At 41.8% G+C, this 16,141-nt stretch overlaps 1 protein-coding gene across 2 annotated transcripts in view; it reads right to left on the reverse strand.

The window, feature by feature from the left end:
• Window positions 1-13,435, reverse strand: part of TTBK2 (tau tubulin kinase 2) — a 101,689-nt gene extending 88,254 nt beyond the window's left edge. For both annotated transcript variants that reach the window (XM_074909602.1, XM_074909601.1), the window contains exon 1: window positions 13,048-13,435. The gene's annotated coding sequence lies outside the window, so the exon portion shown is untranslated. The remainder of the gene's footprint in view (window positions 1-13,047) is intronic.
• Between the last annotated feature and the right edge of the window lie 2,706 nt (window positions 13,436-16,141).

Consider the following 16,141-nt stretch of genomic DNA (forward strand, 5'->3'; position numbering starts at 1 on the left):
CTCTTGACAACAAGAAAAACTTGTTGAATCCGCAAAAGAATTTTAATTCAAAAATACACTAAAATCATACAGGCTTAGTCCTCCATTAATCGCATCACAATCATGGTTGGTTTTTTTTTCTTCCTTTTTTTGTCTTTTTTTGAATGCCTCACCTACTTCTCACCCACCCAATAATTTTTCTCAGTAAGTCTAAACACTCCTCAGTCAATAGGGAGCCTTACGCATGCACAGAACTGAGCTAGTAGAACTTTAAATGATGGCATGATTCAATAGTGGTGATCATGGGCAGACAAACCTGTAAAGACCATGGATGATCTCTAAACATTGGTCAGGTGGAAATAGCAAATCTGCCTTACCCATGAGCTCATACATCACTTAAAATTTTTGCATTACTTTATCCTACAGATGCCAAAGAACTCATGCCAAGTGCATCCATGCCAACCCTAAAAAGACAATCCCATTGCCTCTGCTGTTACTGTGTTACCACATCGCTTTGTTACACAACTTCAAAATGATAAAAAAAAATACTATAGCTGATGATAAAAGATATTGATTAGACAAGGGATGGGTTTTAGTCCCTATCTGGCTTCAGAAATGACTAGGAAATGCTCCTAATCATCACACTCAAATAATTCTATAGCTTAGATGTCACGAACCAACACATTAATACACATCTCCTAACCTCAAGGCTATTTTTCTCTTAATAAATCTGGTGCAGGCATCCAGGGTCAGGTTTTTAACAATGAAAATTCACAGAAAGCATTTGAACTCACTGATGGTCAGGTGCTGCAATGCTACAGTTTGAATACAAAGAAAACTTTCATTTAAAAATTGGTTGTTACCTCTGGCAGCAGTAAAACATATGACAGTGATTTTTATACAGATGACAGGAAAAAAACTTTAGGCTGCTAAAGGTCTGAGCATCAAGAGAAGCAAGGGTGTAAACAGCCACAACAACTGTGATTGTCATATCTACTTTAGGTTACTTCACAGAACTTCAACACTGTGTTTAATTTAGCCCCCCCCCAAAAAAAAAAAACCAAACCAAACCTTTCTCATGAACAGCCATAAACAATTGCTGTAAAACAATTGGGAAGACCTACGACTGTCCTTTCACAAATAACTTACAATGTAAAACTAATGAAAACGTGGACAAGAACTCCTGTAATGCTGTTGCCACCTGATATGCTGTTGCCACCTCAACCTTCTTTTCACATTCCTAAATGGTTGTGGTCAGATATTCTTCCACATAGCTTCAAAGTATCTTTGAATTTTAGATAAATTCTAATCTTTGACACCTTTCACACAGAAAATAAGTTAGAGAGGGAAATCCCTATTACACGTAATACCATGCACGATTTTTTGTTCAATTCTTACCACTGGATTAAGACTTTTTGTTTTCCTAATTACTTTCAGCACATATACATCTATTTTTGGTCTGGCACTACCTGCATACAAGAAAGAATGATACAAAGATTTCTACAGCGTTTGCTAGGGAAGCGATCACACACTTTTGCTGACATAAAACTTCTTTCCCCAAGAGGACTAGGCTTTTACCACATTATTAAATATTTAAAACCCTACAAGACCCTACAGTGTAGGGAAAAAATCAGGGTAGAAGTATGCTTTTTTAATCCATTTGTTGGTCATTAACAGTTGTCAAGCCTGACAAAAGGACAACCTGCCCCTGGAAGGCTTACTGAGCTCAGGTAGCTGGTGATGGAAATAACACAAGAAGAGATTCACATTTCAGGTGCATTTTCAGAAGTTTTACTTAATCGTTGAGGGCTTCAGTATTGAAGTGCAAAAAGTGTTTTTAATTTGCTTCAGTCCAGTAACGAGTAATAAGAGTTCAAGAACTAATAATAATTGTTCAGTAAAAATTTTAAAGCTGAGAAATCAAAAAAGTAAGCGAGAGGTTTACATCTTACTTTTAAGGAAAAAAAGCACCAACTGATAGAGTAATAGTCATACTCTCAAAAAAGGAAAGTAGTTCAATCAACTAACTAGAGATTACATTTTGTGTCTGTGAAATAAAATTGCCATGCATATGGTAATACATAAGAAATGAAGCACACTTACTAAAACATGATATGGATTTAAAACAAATCAATTCATAGAAATCATTTTCCATCACCATATTCAGAGACTATACAATCCAATTCAAACACACAAATCCTAAAAAAATAAAAATAAACTAATCTTCTATTGTTTGCCTTGTTTTAATACATCTACAGCTGCCTCCCTCAGGTTCCCTTACTTATTAATTCTGATTCTTTGCTCTAGCCTATGCAGCATTGCTTTGCACTGCACAGAACAGCAGTCATCTCAAGAAATTCAGGCTGTTGCCTGAGAGCCATGGAGTCCTCACAGCAAAAATGCATCCCAACTGCTTGCTCACCAGGAAAAGCCTGAGGAAAAGAAATTAGATGGGAAAAGGGGAGAAGGAGGAAGACACCAGATGTTCGAAACACCTTCTAGGGCAGTGGCACTCCTTTGTCTTGCTTCTCTCCCAGTTCTTATTACTACTTCCTCATAATTGCTAATGAGGCCACCAAAGCTCAGGAGCTTCTACTCTGCATCAAGACTCTTGAGGTATATCTGCATCGAAAGAAAAATTAATGCAGGGAATCAGGAATGTAGTATTCTTTATAATACTGGTATGCTAATGTACTTTGCAATAAAAGAATATTACATAACATACTTTTTAATATATAAACACATCACATATTATTTTACATTATATATATGCATATATGTTTACATTATATACATATATATTGTGTACATTACATATACACTAGTAAATATTTTATGGGAATACAGAACCTTGTAACTGTAAGGATTCATGTCTTTAACTATAATGGCAGAAAATTTGGCAATGTAGCTACATATAGACCCAAATTAATAATGTTTACTAAACAGGCTAAGGTATTTATAAATAAGTGAATTACTAAAATAAAGGGCTTTAATAATAATTTTAAATGGTGTTATCACTAATTGTCTTTAAAATACATATGAGAAAAAAGTGATGTGGGGAAGAAGACAGAACACACGAATTACTGGGATGTAGAGGAAAAAATGACATTACTATCTGTAACAAGCTGGAAGCTGTTTATAGATGTTATTTTCCAAGTTCATCTTCGGAGGCTGTTTTATAGGGTTCTCTTGAGTCCAGAGCTGAGATGACAAAACAGGCATTTTGTAATAACTGTTAAGCTACAGGCAGATTGTTTTTGCCCTTTATACACTGCCTGAAAGTTCACCAAGATGCACAGCGACCACTTAAATTTCACTTTATAGTGAAACTTTATAGAAGTGCATCACAAAAGTTTCTCTCTCTTGCTTGAGGATGTTACAGATACATTCGGTCTAATCTGGATGACAAGGAACCTGCTTCTGAGGAGTTTAGCATAACTAGGGCTGTTAAAAAGCCAGGAGCTGCGGTTCTGGGAAAACTTCTTTCACAGTAGAGTTTTCTTACGGTATAGGTAGCAAATGCCTAAAGGTTTTCTGTGCAAGTCCCGGGACATAATGGTATGTGAAAATGAGATGCTACAGTCAGTGTTAGCCTTCTTTTTGTAGCAAAGCAATTAACTCCTTGCCTGGGCAGCTCTCAAACACAGGCACTCTGCCTGGCTGGCTCTCCAGGTCAGGGTGCTGAGGCTGGCAAGCGCTGGCAGGCAGCACCCGGGTCACGTCAGCATGGCCGGCAGCACCCCACGGCCTTGCTCCCCAGCCTGCACCCCCCAGCCCAGACAGAGAGCCGGGAGAAGCCAGGTGGGCATCCCGAGCACAGCAATGAAGGATCAGTCACTCAAAAAGGTCAGGGAGACATATTGCAATGATGTATCTTCTATTCCCACGATAAGTATTAGTCAGATGCTACTAAGCTAGACAGGTTGAAAAGAACACATCTGAATAATTTTTATTTAATAGGAATTTTCAAGGAGACTTCTGATTTATCATTGCAGATTCCAACAGATTCCTGAAACATCAAAAGCTCCAGATGACCATTACGTTAATGTTTGGAGAGGATAAATAAATTACTTTGGTAATTATGGGCCATCAGCTTGGTATCAATTCCAGACAAAATAGAGGACTTGAGAATTAAAGGAAGACAATTACTGCTATTCAACTAGGTTCCCATTCTTGTCTAAATTAATATTTTATGATGACATTACAAGTTTGGCATATAAAGATAATAGTTATTATGGCATTTATACTTCTATAAGAAATCTAAGTTTGTACCACACAGCACAGTCTGTTTTTAAGAAACTAAAACGGCAGAAAATCAATAGATCACACATTAAATAATAGGTCCCAAAATATAACTGAGTTAACTGAACTAATATTTCTCTAACTGGTCCCATAAGAATCAATTCCTGATTTTACACTGAGGCATTTTTTACCAGAAAAAAAAATATAAAGTTTATAGTTGATACTGAGATCAGGAAGTGGTATAGAACAAACTGCATGAACTGTTTAATGCACTGCAATCAAACAACACATTTCAACTCAGACGAAAGAAGACATTATGCATCAAAGAGCAAAGAATAAATGGAAACATTACCTAACACAATACAGATAATCAGTCACTTTTGATAAATGCATCTGCTGCAGTATTAAGGTTATGACAACTACGGATGAGTAGGCATATAAATACGAAGGGAAATCATAATACCTCTCTATCCACTCATTGTAGGATTGTGGCTGGCATATTATATCCACTTCTGGTGTTCACATTTCAAAAAAAGATTTTTTTAAAACAAAAAGATGCAGAAAACCAAATTATTAAAATACTGGAGAATATGTATCGAGTGTCAGAACTGTGAAGCTCAATTCCTTCAGATTAGCTAATAAAAATTGGTTTAGGCTCAAAAATTGCAAGAGATCTTCATTCTGACATACAAAATCATACGAATAAAATTTTGAAACCTTTAGATTACTTACAAACATAAAAATATCTCCAAGGTCTTTAATTTTTGTCAGTAAAGATATTCTACTATTAAAATACTTGATGAATTATTTCAGTTCTTCAATTCTTAAAAGACAGCGGAATGATTTTCTATATTATACGCTCTTATTCAACTACTGTTAGTAGACAATCCAGAGAAGTCCTAGGAAGCTGGTGTTCTGCACAAAGTTAGCCTGAATAAGCACAACAGTTCCCTTCATCTTAAAGCAGTCAGGCTAAGTGATGAGTTTTTTATGTTTGAAAATTAACTACACAAGTATATTTCATTATGAAAATAAAATTATCCCAGGCAAATTTAGTATGCTGAGACTGTCCTAAATCCACAGAAGTACTTTTCAACAACCCAGGGATCAGTTGAAAAACTAAAGCGTGGCAGGATGATGAGGCATAAGAATCAGTAAGTTTATGTCTTTTAAACACAGGGATCAAGAGACTTTCAAAAGTTACATTAATTTCTTACACATCAGAAGAGCTAACAGAGCTAACAGAAAACTCAGATTTTAACTATCTGCCAAACAAACACAAAACTATTTGTAAGGACATAACAGCAAAGTTTCCCCAAAACAATTACAGTCTTTCATTTCATCCTTACTTAAAAAGTATTACCTATTGGTAACACTTGCTTTAACAAATACTGGCTGTGTGTAAACAAAAGACATTCGATACCAAATGTCTCAGAATTAAAACTTGGGCTTTAAAAATAATCCTGGCTGTATGTTTGACCTATAACCTGCAATATTTGTCTATTTTGAATGTTTAAACACTTTATCTATACAAATAAAATGTCTAAAACTAGAAGTTTTATTTCAGATTTAGTTTTACAGAAACAGTAACACGACACCATAATAGCAAAAAAGTGTAATAACCCTAAAAATAATAACAGTATTCTGTAGGTTCTTGAATTTACTGATAAGAAAGGCAATTCTATCAACACAAACTCTAAGTTTGTTTGAAGTTTTTGGTTTGGTTTTGGTTTTGTGTTTGGTTGTGGGGTTTTTTCAATACACCAACAGTCATTAAATTTGCTGTTGCGGTTTAAACCCGGCCAGCAGCCACACAGCCACTCACTCAGCAGCCAGCAGCCACACAGCCACCCCACCCCTGCCCAGGGAATGGTGGAGAAACTGAAGGGGTAAAGATAAGGACACTCACAGGTTGACACAAAAACAAATTAATAATTGAAATAAAATAGACTAGTAATAATAACAGAAAATACAAATGGGTAATGCACAATGCGACTGCTCACCACCTGCCAGCTGATACCCAGCCCGTTCCCTGCTTGCAATCCCAGAGAAGAGAAGATCCTGGAAGAGCAATCCTGGAAACAAGAGCTCCGCACTTCCCAGCCAACCCTAATTTATATACTGAGCATGACACTATATGATATGGAATATTTCACTGGCCAATTTGGGTCTGTTGCTCTTGCTACACTCCCCCACAGCTTCTTGTACACCTGCACGCAGGCAGGACACGGGGAGTTGGAAAGTCCTTGACTTCTTAGCAACAACTGAAAACATCAGTGTATTATCAACATTCTTCTCATATCAAATCCCACACTGACTCCAAAACACAGCACTATTCTAGCTACTGAGAAGAAAAATTAGCACTATCACAGACAAAACCAGGACATTTGCTTTAAGGATATTCAATTTTAAACTGTGATGAGATACTTCTTCATTTTGAAATCATTATTTAAACAAAAAATAATTTTTACTCTGTAAGAGAACATGGTGGATATACAATCATATGGCAAGCAGGGTTATGAGATTTCTACTGAGAAACATGAAACATACAATGATAGGGGTGAAATATGTGGACTTTTTTTATTAATACTAGGAACTAGAATAGTAATCATACAGGTAATAAATAAGAATATAGTTATTGCTACTCTTAAGACCAAGATTCCAGCTTTTACCTCTTTCAAAGAATATAAAAGCACATTATATGTCAACACCAAGTATAAGCAATATCATACTACTTGTATGGCAGGCCCTGGTCCTGATTCAGACCATAAATCAACTCTGTCCAAACCTTTACTCCAGGAAAAAAACCATTTCAGGGAGCCATTACATGTCAATGCAGGTCCTCACAACAGAATTGATGTATTACCTACCAATCCTAACAAGCCAGCCCAAGCACAGTTGCTCCCTGATTGCAGAGGGAGGTCAAGGAAAATTGACTCATCAAGGGGAGGTTAGCCCAGTCTTTGGAGATACATACAGCAGCACTGCCACACGACTGAGGTATCCTAGGCTCAAAACTAATGAAATACATAAGAACAATATGGGCAACCGGGAGAAACATCCAGCCTGAATTTAGCATCTAGACCAAATTTCCTTCTAATCAACAGAGAAGAAAGTGCAACATCACCTCAAAGCAGCCTTTCAGATAAAATGTTCCTCTTGCTCTTGCTTCCTCCCCAGGCTGACAACAGGCAGAAACACCTATCAGCTAAGCACCCAGGCTACAGAAATAGAAGGGATTTGGTTATGACTACTATCTCAGCTAGACATTCAGGGTGAAGTCGCACAGAATAGCATGAGCTAGCAAGAGTTACAAACCTATCTCCGCAAAAAAGCAATATAAACAACTCCCTTCTTACAATCATTCTCTGTCAAGTTAGCCAGTTGAATCAGCGCAGCTCAGAGATCAATGGGCACTAGAAAAGGCACAGGCAGAGGACATCATCATCCACTTATAAACAGCAGCCAGCTGTTAGACTGGTTCGACAATAACGTGTAATTTCATCCGCAGGAGCTAACACATGAAAAATATGATTATATGTATGTATATCTATAAATAAATGACAACCAGCACCAGACAGTCAATAATGGAACTTCTTTCCTGCATACATCTGCTTTACTGTGGGAGGCTCACAGCTTGCCTCTCAGCTTCAGCATCGATTTCTTGGTTCTTGCCTAGTCAGGACAAGAACTGACTGGGTTAGCTAGTACACTTCTACAAGACCAATAAATACTTTATTCATGCTGATCTGTCTTGTGATTCTTTCACAATTTTTCTCCATCCAGATGAACTGTTCAACAGGTTTCCGCATTGGAAACACCATCTTGCTCAAAACTGCAGAACTATAATTTCACCCAAGTCACAATAATCTCTAGAGCTTGACAAAACACCAGATAAGCTTCGTGCAGAAAAAGAATCGTGATCCAGTATCAATTCCCGTCCTTCAGCTCTCAGAGCATGACATGCCACTTTGGTTTAGGCTGATTCAACTTAGGGAATTATATTTTGATTTTATTGACTACCGGAAATGGAAAATCAAAGTGTCACATATAAAGGCAGGGCATTCAAAGAAACTCAAGGAGTAGCACAGTCATTCCTCATCTAATACAATTTTAGTCAGTTGACAATGCCCATTCTGGATCTATTTAACTCAGGATGCTGACAAATGGAGAGATAGGAAAATAATTCATTATTTCAAGACAGTAAATAACATAACACTATTTAAAATAACAATACAGATACGTTCTAAAAAGTCACCAGTTTGATGCTGAAAAGAAGCATGCTCTATTTATCACCCCCTTTATTTTTTTCAAATACCTCAACACTGTGAAGCTAAACAGACATACTTAATTTGTTCAGAAGCTCATCCAGAGTGGCATTTGAAGCATTACTACAGCAGTAAACTTAACAGCTGCAACAAGACACATCCTGCTGATACACCACACATCAAAGCAATCTCATTCTTACTACACTGCTGAAGAACACTGTATCAAATAAGTGTTGCTAAAACCCTCACAAAACCTTAATACCCTGAGAGACTGCATGGCAGAAGCAACAAACATTATCTGAGAATTATCTGGGAAGTGACAGAGAGCAGAACGAACCCTCCCTTTCAGAACCAATAAGCAGTTACTGACTGGAGACAATTCCCAAGTACTGAAGAGACACAAACCCTACAAGACAAGATCTTTCTAACTGTGGATGTGGTCAGTGGAACAAGTCGATTAACACGGGATACAATTTTTGTGTAACCTCAGTTGTGAGAGAAGTGCATCAAAAACGTAATAAAATTATTCCCTTTAAACAGACTAGGAGAACACCAACCTTGATCATTTGAAGTTTTTCCTAATGTGAGCTCCACATAGTAACATGTCCCTGCCACAAATAACAAATCCCTTTGCAATATCCAGATATTAAAAAAATGGCCTCATATTAAAAGAGACTTCACATCTTTTACAAGCTCTCAAAGCAAGTTCAGCAAATTTCTTTACACATCAGACAGCTTTGCACTGGAAAAAATTACTTTCCTCACCAACACCATCAGTGAGCTGGTTAACTTCATCCATGAAAACTCAGCCAGCCTTCAACCCTTCCAACTACTCAGAAGCTTCTCCTGCACTCAAATGCAAGGCTAAGTAACATACGCACATTTCTCTTGAAAGGAAGAATTACCGGATGGACCTTCTCATCAGTGCAAATAACCTAATTCTCAATAATTGATTAATTTCTTCAGAGACAAAGCAACAGCATGAAATAGCATTTGAGCAATGCTTTTCATCACAGAACTGCTCTCAACCCTGCAGCACAAGAACCACAGAAAAACATGCCTGAATGTAACAATTAACACATTTCTGAATTCTTACTCCAGATACAGTTTTGTTAAAAACGCTAGGCTTCTTCAGTTTCCCAGCTTGTGCTCCTTCTCCTCTCAAAATCAAGCTTTCCTTTCTCCCAAGAATACTCCTCAAGGTTTTCAAAGATTTGCCTCTGTTAACTGGAAAACGAGTTTGAAGAATAAGTTACTATAAGTAATGACTTGCACAGCTTCTCCAATATGGGAAAAAGATACTCAACCAGATCAAAAGGCGCAGCGTCAAAAGGTCAGACTTTATTGCTTGAATTTTCCACTACTTAGGAGTCAAGATAAGTGATCTATAAACTAATACAGAAAAAAATATCTATAAATTTAAACTGCTGAATATGGCACCTCAATTTCATAAGCAGCTTAAAAAAACCCTGAGTTACCAGATTCCCTTAAAAGCACAGTACTTAACATCTAGCATTGAAGGGGGGGGGGGGAAGAATCCAACTCTAAAATTTTAATAAATATAATAAAGTTGTAAAGACTAAGTAAAAGATTGGATATTTTCAAAGAAATAGTTTTGAAAGAACATACAAGATACAGTTACTAAAAGCCACATTATGGTATTCAATGTTTCCAACAAAGAGAGGGGAGTCAAACTTTATTCTACCAGTGTGTGACACAGAATACACTGCAAGCATTAAAGCACTATATCAGTGCATGGAAAGCAGAAAAATTAAACTGCTCTGGTTTATTTCCTCTTCTTAAGGTTAAGATGTTTAACTCCCATTTAAGTATCCTAGATACTAAACTGTTAAACAAAAGAAAAACAAATAAAGGATTAACCATTTGAATAAGTTTCATCCAATCAGGGACAAAAAATTGATATGAAGAAATTTTTAAACACAACATGATCTGTACATCTTGGATTCCTTAATGTACACTTTGCATCTACTCAGTTTTGCATGTTTTAATTCCTGATCATCTATTCTTTAAAAACTGGCCCATCAGACCGATCTGCCAGACCCATGGCGCAACACACTGCTCTGTGAGATCAATCAAATGAAGCTCAGGTTTCTCTGACATGAGGAGAGAGTGCTTTAACAGGATGAGGGAGGAAGGACAGCGGCTGGTCCATGGACAAGGACGCATCCCTGTGAGACCACTACGAATCCTGGTGTCTTGTACTGAAAAGGCAGCTGTTTCTCCTCCCTCTAGCCAAACACAAAGGCTTTGTGTAGTGCTTTCCCAGAGCAGGAGAAAGACAACACAACACACAGGAATACATAGAAACTGTCAGTCCCCTGTTGTAGAGTATCAATTCATTCCCACTAGATAAACAAGTCTTAGCTAACACAAAAAACACAGTAGTATATCAACATACCATACAGCGCACCTTCACACACTAAACAAATGTTTAATGTTCTGTACACATATATCTAGAACTGGTAGATGCTAATCGTTTAGAAATCAAACAGGGAAAACTCCACTCATCTCTCTGTTTTGTCAGACTCAAAAATCTTTCTTGATTTAATCAGTCACACTGGACAAACCTCTCCGGAATTTGTGATGTTAGAGGTAACAGAGCCTGCAGCATGCAGCAGCAGTACAGCAACTACACCAAACCTAACCAACATCATGACATTCCGGTTGCTCAATTTGCTCTTCTCATTCTAACCCCGTCGTTTCCAAAATAGGAAGTTCAAAAAGATGCTGAACTTCAGGAGCATAATGGCACATTAGATATAGACATGTAAGAGAAGAACAAAATATTATCAGAGATAACTTAATCCATCTTCACATTTAAACTACAATATCTTGATGCACTATTTTCAAAATAACTTTTCACCCATGAATATACATAGTATCGTAGACAAAGCTTCCTACATACAATTTTTCTGACAAGTAAAACAAATGTTAATTAGCATACTTCTGGTTTAACAAGCTAAGAAAGTTTTAATATTTCATTAAATGCAATTCTCACTGTAAAACAAAGGAATCATCGATAAAGTATGTTGTGCAATTTAACATGGAATTAAAACATTGGATATCTTTGTACCATGAGTTCAACATTAAGATCCCCCCCAAAATTTCCCAAAATCAAACAAGCACAGAAAAAAAAAAAGTACTAATCTCTTGTTTCCTCAGACACAACTGCTAAATTGAACTAACATACCTTCAAGCATAGCATGTGTTCACCAGAGACATGGTATTAATTATGCAGAATATCTAAAAATTCTACTTGTTTTTTCCAGAACCACAATATGGAAACTAAGCACTAGTTAAGGCTAATGCAATTTTAAAATAAAAAGAGTATGTGTTATTTTAGAACTCTCAACCTTCCTGTCAATATAGCTTACTAACTCTGAATATCTGAGCTGAAATTCAACTGGTTCTGCACATACAGTCTAACTAAGAAAGCCATTACAACCTATTTTATAACTCATTTTCTATAGTCCTTTCAGCTTAATTATAAATACAGTAGGAGGTTCTCAAAAGGCTGTGCTATAGTCGGGGTCTTTCCTTTGTGTCCACACCTCCTCCCCGATAACACTTTAATATTATTAATATTCACAAATCCATCCCCGTTCACACTAGCAGTTGTTCCCAAGTGCTCTGGCTCACACGAGGTTAGAAACCTCGTACCGATCTTTGTCCTCTCGCTGCTTTTGCTCTGAAGTGACAACAGAAGTACAAGGATGCAGCTGCAGCTCCAGAGATGATCTGCAGACTTAGGAGCAAGGTATCTCCCCGTTTCCTTTTTTTTAAAAAGCTCTAATTATGCATAATGATGGTTTTTTAAGTTTCTTCCGTACGCACTTTATATGTTTACTATTACCACCGTAGCGAGGGCATCTGCGGCCTAGCCAGGCATATCTGTATTCATATATTGATGCAACTGCTGTTAATGGCTCCAGCACTTAAAGCGCTAGACGGCAGCCACCGATTCCCCATCCAGCCTTGCCCACACAGGCATCCGCTACACGCACGCCACGATTAAGAACTGGAAATATAGCTGCAGCTATTTTAAAACAGGGCTGTTTCGCCACCAGAACACGTAAATATCTGGACCGTTTGCCTTCTTGCAGCAAGTGGGAGGGACAAAAAAAATCTCGTGCCTATAAATTTGATTTCTCCGTAGAGGCCGGGGCGGGGGTGACTGCTGCCGGAGCCCGCCAGCCCTGCTGACCTTAACTCCGCAGAAAGGATCGCCCCGTCCTGCCCGCGCCCCCCCCCGCCGCATTAAGCCCCTCTCGGGGCGGGCCGTGCCCCCCCCCGCGAGCTCCCGCGCCCGGCAAACTCCCTCTCCCGCGGGGAGAGAAACCGCGACGCGGCTCCCACGCAGCAGCCGCCGCGGCCGGGCCGGTGGCGGGGGCTCGCCCGCCGGCGCCCGAGGGCCGCGCCCCGCTGAGGCGGCCGGAGCGCTTCCCCCGGGGCCGCCACCTCCGCCCGGCTGCCGGGGCCCGCGCCGGCGCCCGCGCAGGGGTAACGGCGGCGGCCGCGCAACGCCGCGTCTCCTCACCTGGAACGGGGCCGAGGCGGCGGCGGCGGCTCCTCGGGGCGGCGCGCACGGCCGGTCCCTGCGGAGCCCGGCGCCCCCGGCCGCCGCGGGGATGGCCTGAGGGGAGTGGAGGGAGGCAGGGAGGGGGTTAGAGCGGCGCCCCCCGGCCCAGCCCCCGGCCCAGCCTCCGCCCCATGGCGTGCGGCGCGGTCTCTATGGCGACTGCAGTGCCGGGACAGCGCCGGCCCGCCCGCGGGGAGGGATAACGGCTGCGCGCAGCGCGGAGGGACGCTCAGGGGGTTACGGAGGGGCCCGCGGCCCTCCCCAAAGCGGTTAATCCCCTCGCGGCCGCCGCCGCCATCCCTGCGGCAGTCCCGGCCGGAGCCCGGCCGCGCTCACCCGCGCCGCCTCCCCCGCTCTCGCCCTTCCTCGGCCGCGGCGCCACCGAGCCCGCTGTCCTCCGGGGCCCCGCCCGCCTCCCTTTTTCCGGAGCGGCGATTGGACAGCCGCGGAAATTCCTCCCGGGCGATTGGTTGTCGGGGCGATCAATTCGGGTACCGGAGGCGGGCGCACCTGGAAGCGGCGCTGTGTGCGCGGTTGGTTGAGAGCCGGCGAGCCCGTTACCAGCCGCCGCCGCGCAGCCTCGGGCCGAGGTGCGCGCTGGGCGCTGTAGTCCCCGCCGCCCTGCCGGCCCGGCACCGCCGGCCCCTTCCCGCCGAGGTTCTGAGGGGGCGGCGGCGGGCAGCGCCCGTGACGGGGCTTGCGGCTGGCCCACGGCGCTCGCCGCCGCAGGGCCGCTCCCCGCTGCAGCGCCCGCTCTGCTCCGGGGGGGAGCCGCCTCCTCGCTGCGCTACCGGCCTCCGCCTCAGCGGCCCGGGCTCGGCCATCCCCGGGCCTCAGCGGCGAAGGCGCCCGCACCTGGCGGGGGGGTGCCCGGGACCTGCCGCCCTGCCCCCGCCGTGCGGGGGGGCTGAGGAACGAGAGGCTGGGGCGGGGGGGACCGGGCGCGGGGAGACGGGCCCCGCGCGTCGCCTGAGGCACTTGTGTCCCCTGGGGGGGCGAGCGCCGCCCTAACGACCCAGCGGGGCGGTCACCCCCGGGCTGTGGCACTGGCGGGCTCCAGCGCTGCCGGGCGACTCCCCAGCGCCCCGAGGCGATGGAGCGGGCGCTCGTCGGTGGGTGCCCGTGTGCCACAGCCCACAGGACGCGTCTGTACCCACGGGGTCAACCCAGAGGCTGGATCCGTCCGGCCCCTGCGTGAGACCTGTCCTGGGGAAGGGGGAAGGACAGGTTGGCTGTGCTCGCAGCAGCTGGTATGAAGTGAGTAAACACACTGCAGTTTTACCCTCGTGTGAAGTTTCCTTAAGAAAAAAAAAAAAAAATATTTCCCTGCTGTCAGGCAGATAATCTTATGATAGTGTGAATAATTTAAGCCCCTTCTTCATTCGTCACAAGGCGATCGTAGTCAAAGAGTAAGGTTAGAAAACAGTATCTCCTGCTGCTGCTTTGTGACTAGGAAGATCTTAGTTCTTGTAGATGACAAATGAGTTACCCGGCAGCGGGAGCTGTGAACCTAACCTAACACTGAGCCCAGACAGTTGTGACTTGCTCAGTGTCAGCTTCAGCCTGATGCTGCTTCATTCACAAAGTGAACTACCTCGAGCAGCGGGCCACCAGCCGCAAGCGCGGCCGGTAAGCGTTCGTTCCTCTACAGAGAGAATGTGCGTGTGTGCCTAATGCGTCCTAACTAACAACTCAAGCAGTTAATAAGAAAGCTGATAGGAAGAAATGTTCATTTTGTGAGTGGAAATGAACCAACCTTGATTGAAATAGGTGGGGATGGTTGGTTTCACACACCTTTTCCCCAGTTACAAAAAGGAGTTATGAATTTGCTTACCTTTGGTGGATATTTACAATTTCTCAGATAGAAAATATTCTGCTGGAGCTACACATTCTTCCAAACCTGTCTTAAAGGCATGGCAAAGGTAACAATTATTCTAGGATACGCCTGCTCCTTATACCTACTCTTCTTATGTGGGAACAATTTTTTCACAGTCCCTCTAAAGTAGACAAGTACTTTTCCTCCCAGATTATAATTGAGGGTAGATGAATGACTTAACCACCTCTTAAGAACTGCCGACAAAACTTGCACTGTGCTAGATGTAACAGAGAGCTCATGAATATGAATCCATCTGTGAAGAGTACTTTATTGTTCTCTAAATAACTGACGTATTGCCTGAGGTGTACAATTCTTCAGGAAAATTTTCTGATTCGATTAAAGAGAATAGAAAGGCCTTAACAAACTTGTTGATCTGGTTTGTCTGTTTACCTGTTTATCATTGCTAATCCGAGGGGCATAGTTTCTCTCATCCCTTTGTAACTTCACAAATTCATTCATTATCTAATAGAACCACACTGTCATGCACAATATCATGGAAATCACATCACGACTACAAGTCTTCTTAGCATACTGTAAGTCAGCATGCACACTGCAAGCTTTAAAAGACCAAATAGCCTTTTCCTTTGTCATTGGTTAAAATTAAGCAATCTGTTAGTTTTCAAATTACTGTGGACTCTTCTTAAGTAGACAAAACCTGAACGGTTCAAATAAAAGTCAAGCGGGGGAAAAAAATAAACTAAGTCTTCTCAAAAGAAAAATCTGGTTCCACTTAAGTGCAGGAGGTCTTTACAGAAAAGATCTAATCTTTTTTAATTCAGTGCTCCAGAAATATACCAAGAGGTTCTTCAAGGCTTTCTGTTCTACTATTTTCGGTTCAAAGATGATGGTAAATATAACAGATACCAGCGCTTCCTCTGTCAGTGCAAATTTGCAGAATATCTTCACCACACACACACACAAAAAAACCAAAACAAAACAAAAACCCCACAACACATTAGAATCTCTCTTTATGTCAAGATGGAATCAAGCGACTGTAGCTTTCTTGTGGTAGCACAGGTAGTTAAGCTTAGATGCATAGTGTTGGTTGGGTCAGGAAGAAGTTATCCTGAGCCAACAACTGTCCTACGCCATTTACTCAGGTTTTACATTGTGAGTTCTAATTGGTTGTCTCAATGTAAAAATATGCCTCTTTTTGCGGTATAACTATAACCTTGT

This window comes from Athene noctua, chromosome 6 (genome assembly GCF_965140245.1).
Source record: "Athene noctua chromosome 6, bAthNoc1.hap1.1, whole genome shotgun sequence".
NCBI classification, from domain to species: domain Eukaryota; kingdom Metazoa; phylum Chordata; class Aves; order Strigiformes; family Strigidae; genus Athene; species Athene noctua.